At 40.2% G+C, this 14,319-nt stretch overlaps 1 protein-coding gene across 1 annotated transcript in view; it reads right to left on the bottom strand.

Moving 5' to 3' along the window:
* LOC120779531 (ankyrin-3) overlaps positions 1-12,171 on the bottom strand; it is a 107,176-nt gene extending 95,005 nt beyond the window's left edge. Inside the window, exon 1 of the mRNA XM_040111877.1 lies at positions 12,104-12,171. The gene's annotated coding sequence lies outside the window, so the exon portion shown is untranslated. The remainder of the gene's footprint in view (positions 1-12,103) is intronic.
* Positions 12,172-14,319: the final 2,148 nt, after the last annotated feature.

Raw genomic sequence — 14,319 nt, 5'->3', positions numbered from 1 at the left:
AACGAATTCATAATGCACAACACCACGATAGTCGAAGAAAACAGTCAACATGACCTTGATTTTTCAGCGACTTTGGTGCGATTTTTTTGGTCTCGGCTCTCTTTTGGCACGATATTCGCTCGATTGATCGGTTGTTTCGGGGTCGTAAGCATAGATCCAAGTCTCATCGCCAGTTATAATGCGTCTCATGACACCCTGGTAGTCGGAAAGCATCGTTTCACACACTTCAATGCGACGCCTTTTTTCCAAAAAATTCAATGTTTTCGGTACCAGTCGAGATTTGACGTGCTTGAGGCCCAAAACATCCTTCAAAATGGTATTGGCTGAGCCTTTCGATATGCCAACTTCATCAGAAAGGTCTCTAATTGTTAATCGACGGTTTTTCAACACCAAATCTTCGATTTGTTGAACGTGAGTTTCGTCGGTTGAGGTTGATGGTCGCCCTGGACGCTCTTCGTCTTCCACACATTCACGGCCGGCTTGGAACTCACTATACCACTTGTTAACATTTTTTTTAGACATAGCCTCATCACCAAAGGCTTTCTGCACCATCCTCAACGTATCCGCAGCAGATAATTGATTCCGTAAACCAAATTTAATGCAAATTCTTTACTCAACAAATTTCGACATCGCAAAAAACGAAAAACTCACTTTTAGTAGCTCACAAAACGACACGTATCTCAAACACTAATGAATATTTTGACATGAAATTTGACATAAATGTGACTGACAGTACTACCAACCTAAAAAAAAATAATTCTCCAAATCCTTCGACGCGCGGTCTAAATTCAAATACCACCTTATTTTTTGGGCACAGTAGTACATACGCTGCTTGTAACGTTCCGAAGAACTGCGATGTATGTAGATCTGCACCCCATAATTCATAGCTTTATTCGCATATTCTGCACTTTTCCTGTGACGAATGCGAACTCTAAGCGCTCTTTTTTGACACTTCGTTGGATAAAAACGTGGCTGAGGACGAACATGCTTCAAGATATATTGATCGGCTTGGCGTTGCTGCACACGTATCATAACATTGAAGTCCATTGAAGTCACTGCAGAAGAAGCTCTAGAAAAATTCTCAGGGAAAACTTTAGAACACCGTCCCAGGATTTCAAGAATAAAATGGGTATGGTCGGATAGAGGAGATTCTCCAGATCAAGTTATAGTTGCAGGAAACTTAAAGTTTTCGAGATATTTGCGCTTAAAGTTGAAAACTACCACTATTTGAAGTGCGTATTTTCGTTCAGGCAGAAGTCTGCCATAAGTCGGTGCATAGAGATAAACCTCCATCGCAACTATCGCAATGAGCGGATAACCATACTTAGCGATAGGCAAGCGGCACTAAAAGCGATCTCCTCCTACGTGATCAAATCGCTGCTACTAGTGCAGTAGTGTAGATAACGGCTGAACAGCCTAGCGGAACGTAACCAGGTGCACCTAATCTGGGTTCCTGGTCACAGAGGTATAGCCGGCAACGAACTGGCTGATGAACTCGCCCGCTCCGCAGCCTCCACCAAAATGGTAGGACCCGAACCCTTTAGTGGGGTGGGTCTCCATACCTTAAAGAAGCTACTCCGCAAGGAAGGAGTGTGCAGTGAAAAGCAGTGGCAACGAGCACACGGTGTCAATTCCCACGACAGCCGGTTCTACGCACCGGAATTGACTCGGATTTCATCCGACCAAGGGCTGTTCTTTCGGCGATCTAACCCCGTTTGGATCGGTAAGCACACGGTATGCGACATGCCAAGTTGCTAATTGGGGTGTACAACATGAGCAGATTTAAAGTTGTAATTAACCTCCCCAGGAATAAACTCAGGCTATTGGTTGCATTTTATACCGGCCACTGCAAGCTGAATAGGCATTTATATAACATGGGCCTATCCTCTTGCGCTAACTGCCGGTTCTGCGACAGGGAGCTTGAAACACCGGAACACCTGCTGATCGACTGCACAGCAGTCTGTAGACGCAGGATTAAGGCCCTTGGATCTATGTTTCCGGATAGGGATCGCATCGCCTCACTAGCACCCGGTAGAATATTGGACTGCATCTATGTTTCCGGATAGGGATCGCATCGCCTCACTAGCACCCGGTAGAATATTGGACTTCATCAATGTGCTGGGGCCAAGTGAGTCTTTGTGAGTTAAGAGAGGGCACAATAGACCTAAGGTCGCGGTGCATTCCTTATCTATCAATCTACTCTAACTTCTTATTATATTACAGTCTGTCATATAATCAGTGTTACCTTATCGACATCTTTTGTAAGTGAATTATAAGAAATAAAGAAAGTAAATTACCCCAAAAAATAGAATTTTTGCAGTTGTCTATCGCAAAAACACTTTTTATTACCCGCCACCGGGGTGTGTAAAGTTTTTTTTGGAGAAAAATTCCTTTTAGCATGGGCTTAAAAATATAACCCTAGTCGGTCCAACACCGGGGTGGTTCAAGTTTTCTTTTTCGCGTAAAACTCCTTTTTGCATTGACCGCCTTTGGCCGCGATTAAAAAAAAATTAACCCTGGTCGGTCCAACACCGGATTGTTTTTTTTTTTCGTGAAACTCCTTTTTGCGTTAGCGGCCATCGTTCGCACTCAAAAAAAAAAAATAACACTGGTCGGTTCAACACCTGGTTTTGTCAAGTTTTTTTCGCGAAATTTTCGTTTCGTTAATCTTTTTTTCTATTATATTTTTGTTAGTTTGTTAAAATTTATTAGTATGGTAACACTGATTATTTTACGGACAGCAACACTTTAGTTGTTGTTAAATAAATAGAATTGAACAATAAGTTACATCTTGAATTAAAACTGTTTTAGCACTATATATAATATAATATAAATGTGTACAAAGGAATTACTTATGTGTTAGTGGATATAAAAGTGCAATATACAGGGAATGTAAAGAGGTGGTCAGTGTCATGCGGAGACTCGTTGCATGCAGGACATACATTCGGTATGTCAGGGTCTATTCTGGATAAGTAGGAGTTTAACCTGCTACAGTATCCAGAACGAAGTTGCGCAAGGGTAACACGCGTTTCTCGCGGCAGCTGGAGTTCTTCGTCTGCTATGGGTGGTGGTTTGACTCCAAGAACGCCATTCACGGGAAGGGAGTCGGTGAAGGTGTTGATGGCTCCGCTGTGAACGGCGGTCAGTACCTGTCGAAAGTTAGTTGCGTCCAAAGTCCGGTCGGCGTACTGTACGACGTCGTCGACGTAGTCCAGGAATGACCGTTTGATGCTCCTAGGAGCCGGTTCCGCTCCAAGCAGATGGCTGCAGGGGTAATTTCTGCGAAAGCATCCCAGCAGGAACTGTCTGGAGAGGAGTTCGTTATGCTTCTTAGCTGGGAGTATAAGCGTCTCACTATGGAGGTGTTCAACGGGAGTCATCAAAAGACATCCCGTAGTGGTCCGGAGTGCAGTGTTTTGACAGGTCTGAAGTTTCCTCATCTGCGTGTCACTGCATCCAGGCGACCATATGGGTGCTGCGTAATTGAGGACCGGCCGGCCGATTACCTTGTATGTTGCCAACAACGTTTCAGAGGGGGAGCTATGTTGCCTGATTGAGCTCCTGGGGACCGTGGAAGTCCTTTGTTGGCCACTCGAATTGAGTGGCGGCGCGCGAACTATGTGCGGATTGCACCGCCGTAGAGGCTTGTGTCGCAGTATTGCGCAGGCAACATGGGGCCACGTAACGCGTGGTCTACTCCCTATGAGTCTTAAGGCCTGAGCAGGTCTTAAGATGGCTCCATCCATTGCATGCATTACACCTGACCGAGGTGGAGTTTGGATGGAGCCGTTTTGCGCATACGCAGCAGAAAAATTCCTCCGGACCCGGGTTGGACTTAATGCCAGCACGAGTCAGGAGGACACAGAGCAACCCTGCTGCAAGGCATTGCTCCATTGACGACAAACACAAATTAACACTTACCGATCCAAACGGGGCTAGATCGCCGAAAAAAAAGCCTTGGTCGGATGAAATCCGAGTCAATTCCGGTGCGTAGAAGAAGCCTATTTTGAAAGTTTTAAAAGAATTCGTTCAATAATTTTTTTTTTAAATCGACTCAGTTTTATTAATTTCCGGACAAACCCCGGGCACGATTACGATTCTTTTGGCGCCGCGATTTGATGGTACGGATGGAAGGAGGAGGTCCTCAGGATTAAAAAATGTATACACATTCATATACCGTCCTCAGACTCATAGTTTTCGAGATATTTCACTTTAAAGTACAAAAATTTTATATGCGATTCAATCTTATTTTGTTTTGTTTACCAGTGTTGCAACATATTGTGGCTTAAAAAAACTATTAAACAATATTCTGTTTAACACATATAGAGAAAATGGTACAAGTGGTTTTTGTATCTTATGTTATTTGAAAAATAAAGATAAAAAATAATATTCCTTTGTGTCGAACTACTTTCTGCACTGGCGGCCTTCGGCCGCGCTTCAAAAAAAATAACCCTGGTCGGTCCAACACCGGGGTGTTCATAGTTCTCTTGTGTTGAATTACCTTCTGCAATGGCGTCCTTCGGCAGCGCTTCGAAAAAAATAACGCTCATCGATCGAACACCCACATTAATTAAAAGGAGAGAAATACTGAAAAACTTTGCATTCTATAATAAGTTTTTTCTATTTATTATGGTTTATAATCCATATAAATATATGAAACAATATTTCATTTTGAATCATTTATATCTCTAAATATGAAACAGATTTTTGATTATATTTTGAGGATACAAAGTATGGCAACACTGCTATTTGTAATAAATGTAACCACACAAATCTCTTGAAACTTTGAATGTGCAAAATAGTTTTTAAAGTATATTTTCTTAAAAAATATACAATTAGTGTAAATTTTTGATATATGCGAATGTGTACAGTGTAATTAAATATATATCAATTAAATCACAATCCGTCTGGCAACCCTTCTCGTGCTCAGCTGTGAATTTGGTGCTCTGGCGAATTTATTTAATTTATATTTAAAACTTTACTGTGAAAATTTCTGTATTAAGTGATCTTTTAAAATAAGTATCAGTGTTATATTGTGCTAGTGAAGCAATTGATTTTACTTTAATTCTGTTCTGGCTAATTTTAATTTATTGTGCCGAGTCATTTTCAATTTGTTTTTGTTGCTACATTTTAAATAGTGCAATTGTTAGTGTTAATTTATATTGCTTACTTAAATTTCTTTCTTGTTTTTATTCATTTCCATCTTTGTCCACAGCTGATCCCAAGTTTCTTACTTTTCGTGCGTTACAGTGCATCTCAAACTGCTCGCTACATTGGTTGTTATCTTTGATAACTAACTATTTTTTTGCATTAATTTGTTATAAATATTTTTGTCATCGCGCTTTTTACTTTTATTATTTAACATTTTTTATATAATTGTTTAATACTGTTTTTGTTCATTATGACTTGTAACTTTCCGAACTGCTCTGTGAAAGGCGAGTCGGAACGCTTTGTTTCTTGTTGGGTTTGTGATGGGCTTGCCCATCTTAAATGTGCTGGACTGACAGGTAGGATTTTGGATTCCATTCTTGACAGTTAGGGCTTGCGCTGGTCTTGCTTGAAATGCAGACCAACTGAAATTGAATTGTCTAAAGTTTTTAAGCAGGCGCGCAATGGTTTCAAGGAGATTGGCCGAGAGCTTGAAACCCTTACTGAAAAATTTAGGCATTATGAAGCGCTGTTTCAATCATTTCAATGCCTAAATACTCGGGATGAGAATCCAAAACCTAAACGAAAACGTCCGTCTGATGAAGATACCACTGTATCTTTCTTAAAAAGAATGCCCCCACCCGCTATTGACCTCATAAATCTTGCATCCCCTCGTCCTCAAGGAGAGAAGGTTCCGTCTGCTCAGGACACAGAGAAAACTGTTACTGAATACGGTAAGCGGAAAACTTCTCAAGATCCGCCTCCAAATACCTCCAAGTCAGCTAATAAAAACTTAGTGGTAATACCGCGGAAAAAAGCAATTTTTATCTCGAGACTTGCTGCGGATACCACAGTCGAGGATATAAACAGTTACATCTCGTCGAAATTAAAAACGGTAGATACGGACATCCGTAAATTTAATTTCAAATACAACAGGGATATTTCCTCGTTTAAGATCGACGGATCCGCTGACAATTTTCAATTGATACTTGACAACTCATTCTGGCCATCTGGGGTCTTTGTGCGCGAATTCGAGCACAAACGTTATAAGCCCCCTGTAGTTATCACTAAAATGCCAAGAAATCCCGTTGATACAAAAAACTAATTAACAATAATTCGCTGATTGTTTATTATCAAAATGTTAGAGGGCTTAATACAAAACTTACTGATTTGTATCTAAATAGCATTCATTGTAACTTTAAAATCATTGCTTTGACAAAAACTTGGCTAAAGTCCCACATTTTTGATAACGAAATATTCAACAGCGAATTCGAAATCTTTAGATATGACCGGCTGAATAGAAAAGGAGGTGGCGTCTTGTTTGCTGTTCATTCTTCAATTCCATCTGAAGAAGTCGATGTTCCGTATGCAGACTTCATTGAATTTAAGTGCATTCGTATTTGCGCTAATAGTGGCCATATCTACTTAATATTGTCTTATATACCGTCTCACTCTGACATATCTGTATATATGCAGCATGCTTCATTAATAAGTAATGTTTTCTCAATGGTTAATGATACTGATTCCATGATTGTTTTGGGAGATTTCAACTTACCGTGCGTATCATGGAAATCTATTGATCATCACACCATCCCTGTTGTTGTTGTTGTTGTTTTAACGGAAATCTAATCCCCGTTGGGATGGTAAATGTCATTTGTGTTGTCGTCGATGTCATCTAACGGTAGGCCCAAGAAACGTGCTGTTTCGACGGGGTCGGACCAAAGGGCGAAGGGTGTTAGATGGGTGGGGTTTGTGGGGCATGCAAAGAGGTGGTCAGTATCATGCGGAGACTCGTTGCATGCAGGACATACGTCGGGTATGTCAGGGTCTATTCTGGATAAGTAGGAGTTTAACCTGCTACAGTATCCAGAACGAAGTTGCGCAAAGGTCACACGCGTTTCTCGCGGCAGCTGGAGCTCTTGGTCTGCGATGGGTGGTGGTTTAACTCCAAGAACGCCATTCACGGGAAGGGAGTAGGTGAAGGTGTTAATGGCTCCGCTGTGAATGGCGGTCAGTACCTGTCTGAAGTTAGTTGCGTCCGAAGTCCGGTCGGCGTACTGTACGACGTCGACGACGTAATCCAGGAATGACCTTTTGATGCTCCTAGGAGGCGGTTCCGCTCCAAGCAGATGACTGCAGGGGTGATTTCTGCGAAAGCATCCCAGCAGGAACTGCCTGGAGAGGAGTTCATTATGCTCCTTAACTGGGAGCATAAGCGTCTCACTGTGTAGGTGTTCAATGGGAGACATCAAAAGGCATCCTGTAGTGGTCCGGAGTGCAGTGTTCTGACAGGTCTGTAGTTTCCTCATCTGCGTTCCACTGCATCCAGGCGACCATATGGGGGCTGCGTAATTGAGGACCGGCCGGCCGATTGCCTTGTATGTTGCCAACAACGTTTGTTTGTCTTTTCCCCATGTGCTGCCGGCTAGCGACTTGAGGATTTTGCTGCGGCTCTGTACTTAGGCGATAATCGCGGTCGTATGAGGAGAGAAGGAGCATAGACTGTCGAATGTTACACCTAAAATCTTAAGATTGTTGACAGTCGGAATTTTGACGCCGTCGACTGCAATGTTAAGCTCAAGTCTATACTCCTTCGTCCAGTTTGTGAATATGGTCGCTGTGGATTTGGTGGGGGAAAGTGTAAGATTTCGTGCAGTGAGGAAACGAGAAAGGTCGGAGAGGAAGCTGTTTACCTTCGAACACATGCCATCGATTCCATTGCCCGACGCCAATATCGTGCAGTCATCAGCGTACGAGGTTATGGAAACTCCTTCTGGTGGTTGTTGGAGTTTCGAGATGTAGAAGTTAAACAGTAGTGGGGAGAGGACACCGCCCTGCGGAACCCCGTTTAATTCTTCTCAGTTTAGATGTTTTACTTCGAAATAGTACGGATGACTGGCGACCGCTCAGATAGTTCATGGTCCACCTCTTTAGCCCTGGAGGGAGCGTAGTTGTTTCGATGTCCTGCAGTAGCGTTGTGTGATTGACCGTGTCAAACGCTTTTGACAGGTCCAACGCTACGAGGATCGTTCTTTCGCAGGGTGGTTTCTGGTTGAGGCCACGAACTATCTGGGCGTTTATGACGCTAAGTGCTGAGGTGGTGCTGTGCACTTTTCGGAATCCATGCTGGTGGTTGGCTAGGCTCAGGTGGTGAGTGAAGGTCGGGAGTAGCAAGGCTTCAAGTGTCTTCACTACTGGGGAGAGGAGAGTTATCGGTCGATAAGATTCCCCTTTGTTGGCGGGTTTCCCAGGTTTCAGTAGTGGGACCACTCTTCCGACTTTCCACACATCGGGTATTTGAAGAGTGGTCAGCGACAGATTGAGGACCTTGGCGAGATATCCTACTCCCGTCGAGCCTAGATGCTTTAGCATTAGCATGTTGATTCCATCAGGGCCAATGGATTTAGATGATTTAGCTTTTTTGATGGCACCCTGAACCTCCTCATCGATGAAAATAAGTGGCGCGCCTTCGTTTGGCATTTTGCGCAGCCGTCGGTTAACACATCGTTTAGCTTTGTCTACCGAAGGGTGCAGTGTAAATTGCCGGCTAAAATAGCTCGCGCACTTCTTCGGGTCCGAAGAGGCATGACCATTGAATTGAACTTCAACTCGGTCGTCTTGTCTCTTCGGGTTAGACAGAGCTTTGACAATAGCCCAAAGCTTACTCACTCCGGTGGAGAGGTTACAGGACTTCAGGTGCTCTATCCATTTCGTCCGCTTATGTTGGTTTACCATTCGCCGAATCTCCAAATTGAGATCCCTTATTCGGCGATCCCCGGGATCGGTATGGCGTAAGGTGTCGCGCTCATTAGCTAAGACGGCTGCTTCGGCTGGGAAATTGGGGCGGATTTCCGCGATTCTTCCAGCCGGGATGAAGCGAGCGGTAGCTGCTGCGATCACCTTGCGGAATTGACGTTCGCCAACGCATACGTCCATAGGAATAGGTAGAGCTTTGAAGGTGCTCTCAGTAAATTCTGTGAAGCCGACCCAATTAGCTTTGTTAAAGTTAAAATAGGTGCGGTTGTCCACAGAAACAAAATCGGGAGGCTTCTCGATCGAGATAATTATGGGCAGATGATCTGATGCGAGAGTTAGCATAGGTCGCCAGGTTATGCTGTTTATCAGACCACCGCTAGCAATGGTAATGTCCGGCGAGCTATTACAAGTGCCCATAACTCTGGTGGGGGCTTCGTCATTCATTGTGCAGAATGTCGAATCGTCAATCTGTTCCGCCAGCTCCATCCCCCTACGATCATTTGACAGGCAGGAATGCCAAAGGTCGTGGTGCGCGTTAAAGTCACCTAGTACCAAACGGTTTTCACCACGAAGTAGCGCACTTATATTCGGGTGATATCCTGTTGGGCAACATGTAACTGGAAGGATGTATATATTAAATATTTCGAGCTCGACATCGCCTGACCGGATAGCTATACCCTGACATTCTAGGGTAGTATCCCTGGGGTCGATGTCTACATCGATTAGACGATACTGCACGGTGTTGTGCAATATGAAAGCCAGGCCACCACCATTATCTCGCTCGCGATCTTTACGTATAACGTTGAAAACCTGCACAACCAGAAGATCTGAGCGGCTGTTTAACTTGGCTTCTTGGGACCGCAGCTATCGATAGATAAGTGCAACTATCTCCTCGATCTTACTCTGGAGTCCGTTGCAGTTAAATTGAAGTAGCCGAGTTTGTCGCGGGTGTCCGTGGGTGATCCTGGGGGTGAGGGAGTGACGTGTGGGTGGAAGTTGTTGCAGCTGTAGTACCCGCAGGGGCGGTTGTCTCGCTGGAGTGTTAATAGGCGACGCCACTGTTGTGAGTTGCGGGGGCAGACTCCTGCAGCATGGGGCAACGTATGAGTCACTCCACTCACGTGTGGTGCGCAGGCCGGAACACGCCGAAAAGTGACACCAGCCAGTATAAGAGATGCCACGTTCCGACGTATGACGATCTGACACACGGAACAGACAGTGCGAGGGACCAAGAGCTCACACCATCCCTATTAGTACTCGTTCATGTTTTAACGAGTTCTTAGATGAAATGTCGGAGTTGGGTCTTAACCAAACTAATTTAATTTCAAATGAATTTGGTAAGCTCTCAGATCTAGTTTACGTCGATAACGCTTCAATGTTCTCTGTTGTCCGATGTGATCCTTTGGTTCGGCCAGAGAACTCGTATCATCCTGCTTTGGAAATTAACATCGAAATCATAGCCAACTTTGCTTATAATAATACACAAGACCTTTGTTTTCGGTTCAACTTTGCGAAAGCTAATTATAAGAAGATTAATTACAAACTTTCTAAAGTAACTTGGCCAGATTACAGTGGCAATATTGAATTTAGTGCTTCCCACTTATTTGAAAAATATATTCCGAAGTGTGTTGTTACTCAAAAACTGAGTTCTAATTTATGGTTTTCGAAAGAATTATGTAAATTAAAAAATAGAAAATCTCGTGCTTTTAAACTTTTTAAAAAAAACTGGTTTAGTTGCTAACTATTCAAAATATTCTAAATTGCGTCGACAATTTGCTGAACTTAACAAAATATGTTATAGTAATTATATAAAAAATGTGTGAAAAGTGGGTTAAACATAGTGAAATAAGGAACATTGTTTTTACAAATTTTTGAACTTTAAAGCGAAATATCTCGAAAACTATGGGTCTGAGGACGGTATATGAGTATACATTTTTTAATCCAGAGGACCTCCTCTATCTATCCGTACCATCAAATCGCGGCGCCGAAAGAATCGTAATATTGCCAAACCCCGTATAAGTGTAAAAGTAATTTTATATCGAAAGAATACGTACTGAAAAATTTTGTTTTATGAAATTTTTCATTTTAATATACGAACTGATTTATACATTGCAATAAACTATGTTACCCACAATTTTACGATTTATAGGAATTGATATTAGGAGGTTGATTTTACACCATGATATTAAACTGTACAAAGACCACTAAAATTAATATAATATAATAATCTTCGTGTCAAGTAAATGTTTTTATACCCTGTAGCAACATTTTACAAGAGCATAAAAACCACTAATTTTAGTATTTTAGTAAAAAAAACATTGGACTAAAAAAATATAAACTAATTACAGGGCGTGTATTTGAATTTTCTGCTGATTGTTGGCCACTGCTCTCCTTCCACAAAGGTATAACATATTTTCTACATTAGGAATATCAATTATGAATAACAATGACATCACCAAAAAAAATTAGTATATATACCTTTAGGTAAGCTGCGACAGCGACCCATGGAAAATTATTTAATCTTCTAGTGTAATTTTTAGTTATATCAACAGTAACCTAGCCTCTATTATTTCACTGAAGGTTAGGTATTTCAGCTTGTTACTAAATGTAATAACTCTTTAATATCACTATGGTATGATTAATTTATTTATCCAGCTTAAAATAACTACAATTATTGTTTGCAAATTGTTCGCCCTTTTTATTTATTTTTGCAGTTCCATGCTAACTTTCCCTTCATTGATTAGTTTATTTTCAATTTTTATATTTGAAGATAATTCTCATTTTTATTTTTTAACAAGTGAAAGAGTTTTTCCTTTAATTACACCAATCGTCAGCCCAAATACATCCAAGGGTATCAGCGATAAATTCGTTACGATATTTTTTTAATGATTACAATTCACTATATCATATAATTCATATGTACAAGATTTTTAAGCCATTGCTGTCAGTTTAACCAAACATATCCAAAATTTAAAATTTGTTTTAAGCTGCCATTTTATATCGTTTTCTCTTTCGCCTGTAAACGTAAGTTTTTTTTTTGGGTGAAAATACATTATGCGTATTTTCATAATTATTATTAAAAAGTGGCAAAATGTTACAAACTTAATAAAAATATTTATTAAAGAAAACATTTTCTTAAACTGGCACATACTAAAATATTAAAATTTTCTTAATTCGAAACTCAACAACAAACACTTACATATATCAAACACACTCTCGCAACCAAAACGACGTCCTCGCCGATCGAAAAATAACATACTAATCCGAATTTCCTTAATGAAAACAGTATGGTCACCACCACACCATAAAGACAAATTTACCAGACGTCTCCGCATGTTATCAAAATTGGTCTCCCTATGTAACTTTGTAGATGTTATAAGATAAATATTCATAATTCTAAGTATCTGTTAATTGCCTTTGGGAAACTTATCTACATGTAACATGTAATTAATAATATAATGAAAAGATGGAATGGGTGAAACAGATGAGTTGAAAAGGCAAACCTGTTGATTCTATAGAATTTAATTTTATCAATTTTTGAATATATGGTGAACAAATGTAATATATGTGGGTTAGTATGTATAAATGTATAATTATGTGTGGCTATGTACAATTAGTTCAATAAGGGATATTGATACACATAGATATAATTTTAAATATAATACTATAAGTATATAACCTGAAATGATTATTTATTCCCGCGCTGATATTGCGCTCGTATGTACGACCGCTTTGATGAATATTGTTTATATATATATTTCTCAGTTCTATATATTTTGTTTTGCTATTTGTTGGGTTCTCCGTCGTTATGTTGGCGCTGTTGAATTTTTTTTGCGTTGTCCTCTAATTCGTATTTATAGCGGGATTCTGTGACCAGTCTCTAGTCTCTATTTGAGACATTTTTAGGTAAAGTCTCAATTTGTGACTATTTACTATTCACTAAACAGGCTCCAGCATTATACCATGTTCAGACCGACACTTATAGCGCCCATACACGAGCACACAAGTGCGTTCGATCGGTATGAATTCGTTTGCCCATACACGACACACAAATCCATTTTGCCATGGATAACTTAATACGAAACTCTTTGATTCGAGAGAGCGCTGTCAAAGTCCACATTTTTTATAACATTTGCCAATGATGCCACTATGGAAGAAATGTGTTAGGGAATTTTTAGTAAATGTTTTGGGAGTTTGTAATTTCCACACCACCGCTGAGGTATACAAAAGGCGCGTTACCGAAGTTAGTTTTGGGTGCTCGGTTCCCCTATAGGCCTATATCACCCATATAGGTACAAAATAAAATCACAAAAATGACAATATTTGTCGAAATTCAAAATTAATATAAAAATTAACAAAAACGAATAATTCAAAACAAAAAAATCTTAAAACTATACAAACAAAATATCACATTTCATTATTCTGAATATAAAAATGAATATAAAATAAGAAAATAAATAAAATGAGTACGCATTATTTACATATATACAAACTAGCCTACACCCAGTTTTCAGGGGTAATTATTACAAAATTTAAAACTAAAAGGGCTGGGCAGAAAATAAGAGTTTTAAAAATATAGAAGAATTATATTACACACATATGCTTCTGTAGAGCTTTGAAGATATTTTACCACCTACTGTACCTACAAGTGCGAAACGCATAATATTTTGGACTTAAAATTAGGGGTACTAAGGCTTCTATTATAAAATTTAATTAAAAAGAAAATTCTAATTTTAACAAATAATGTTAAAATTAGATCACTGCTGCAATTTTCACAGCAGGAATAGGGTCTGACACATTTGAGTTTATCAAATAAAATTTGCCCTACACCTATCCTATGACAAGTTGAATCAAATTCCTTTAGGAAAATTGTTTCTAATTTATTTAAATAATCTAAAAATTCCTGTGGTGGTCTTACTAAACTACACCTGTCAACTTGTCTCTGTTGAATAAAATAAAATTCTGGTGAAATATCTTCATCTCCTATATATGGCAAGGGTTGGGAGCAAGCGTGTGTCTTATAAATTTTTAAATAAAAATAACCACAGAAATACGAATATGCGTTTTCTTTTAAGAAATCTACTTCTAAATCTAATTCTAAATTTTCTCCTACTGCTATCCGATTAAAGGTGTGGTCTGGTCGCGGTAGACCTTGAAATTCTGGCCAAGAAAGATCCCGTACCACTTTGTCATTGCACACACTTGCTATTATTTGATGAGACTGTGCAATTGAAAAGGTTTCGTTTTCTGGAACGGGTTCGCAGTTTCCCTTTACTACGATATTGGCGTATCGCAACCCCCAAGATTTTTTAAAAAGATTGCAAAACATGTAGGGAGTAATCCTTACACTTCTTCCCCCTCCTCTTCTAATATGTCCGAAGTAGTGTTCTAAATTGTCCTGGCAAAGTCTTCGCG

The sequence above is a fragment of the Bactrocera tryoni genome, unplaced genomic scaffold (genome assembly GCF_016617805.1).
Source record: "Bactrocera tryoni isolate S06 unplaced genomic scaffold, CSIRO_BtryS06_freeze2 scaffold_11, whole genome shotgun sequence".
Taxonomy (NCBI): domain Eukaryota; kingdom Metazoa; phylum Arthropoda; class Insecta; order Diptera; family Tephritidae; genus Bactrocera; species Bactrocera tryoni.
This window is presented reverse-complemented; position numbering and strand designations above follow the sequence as displayed.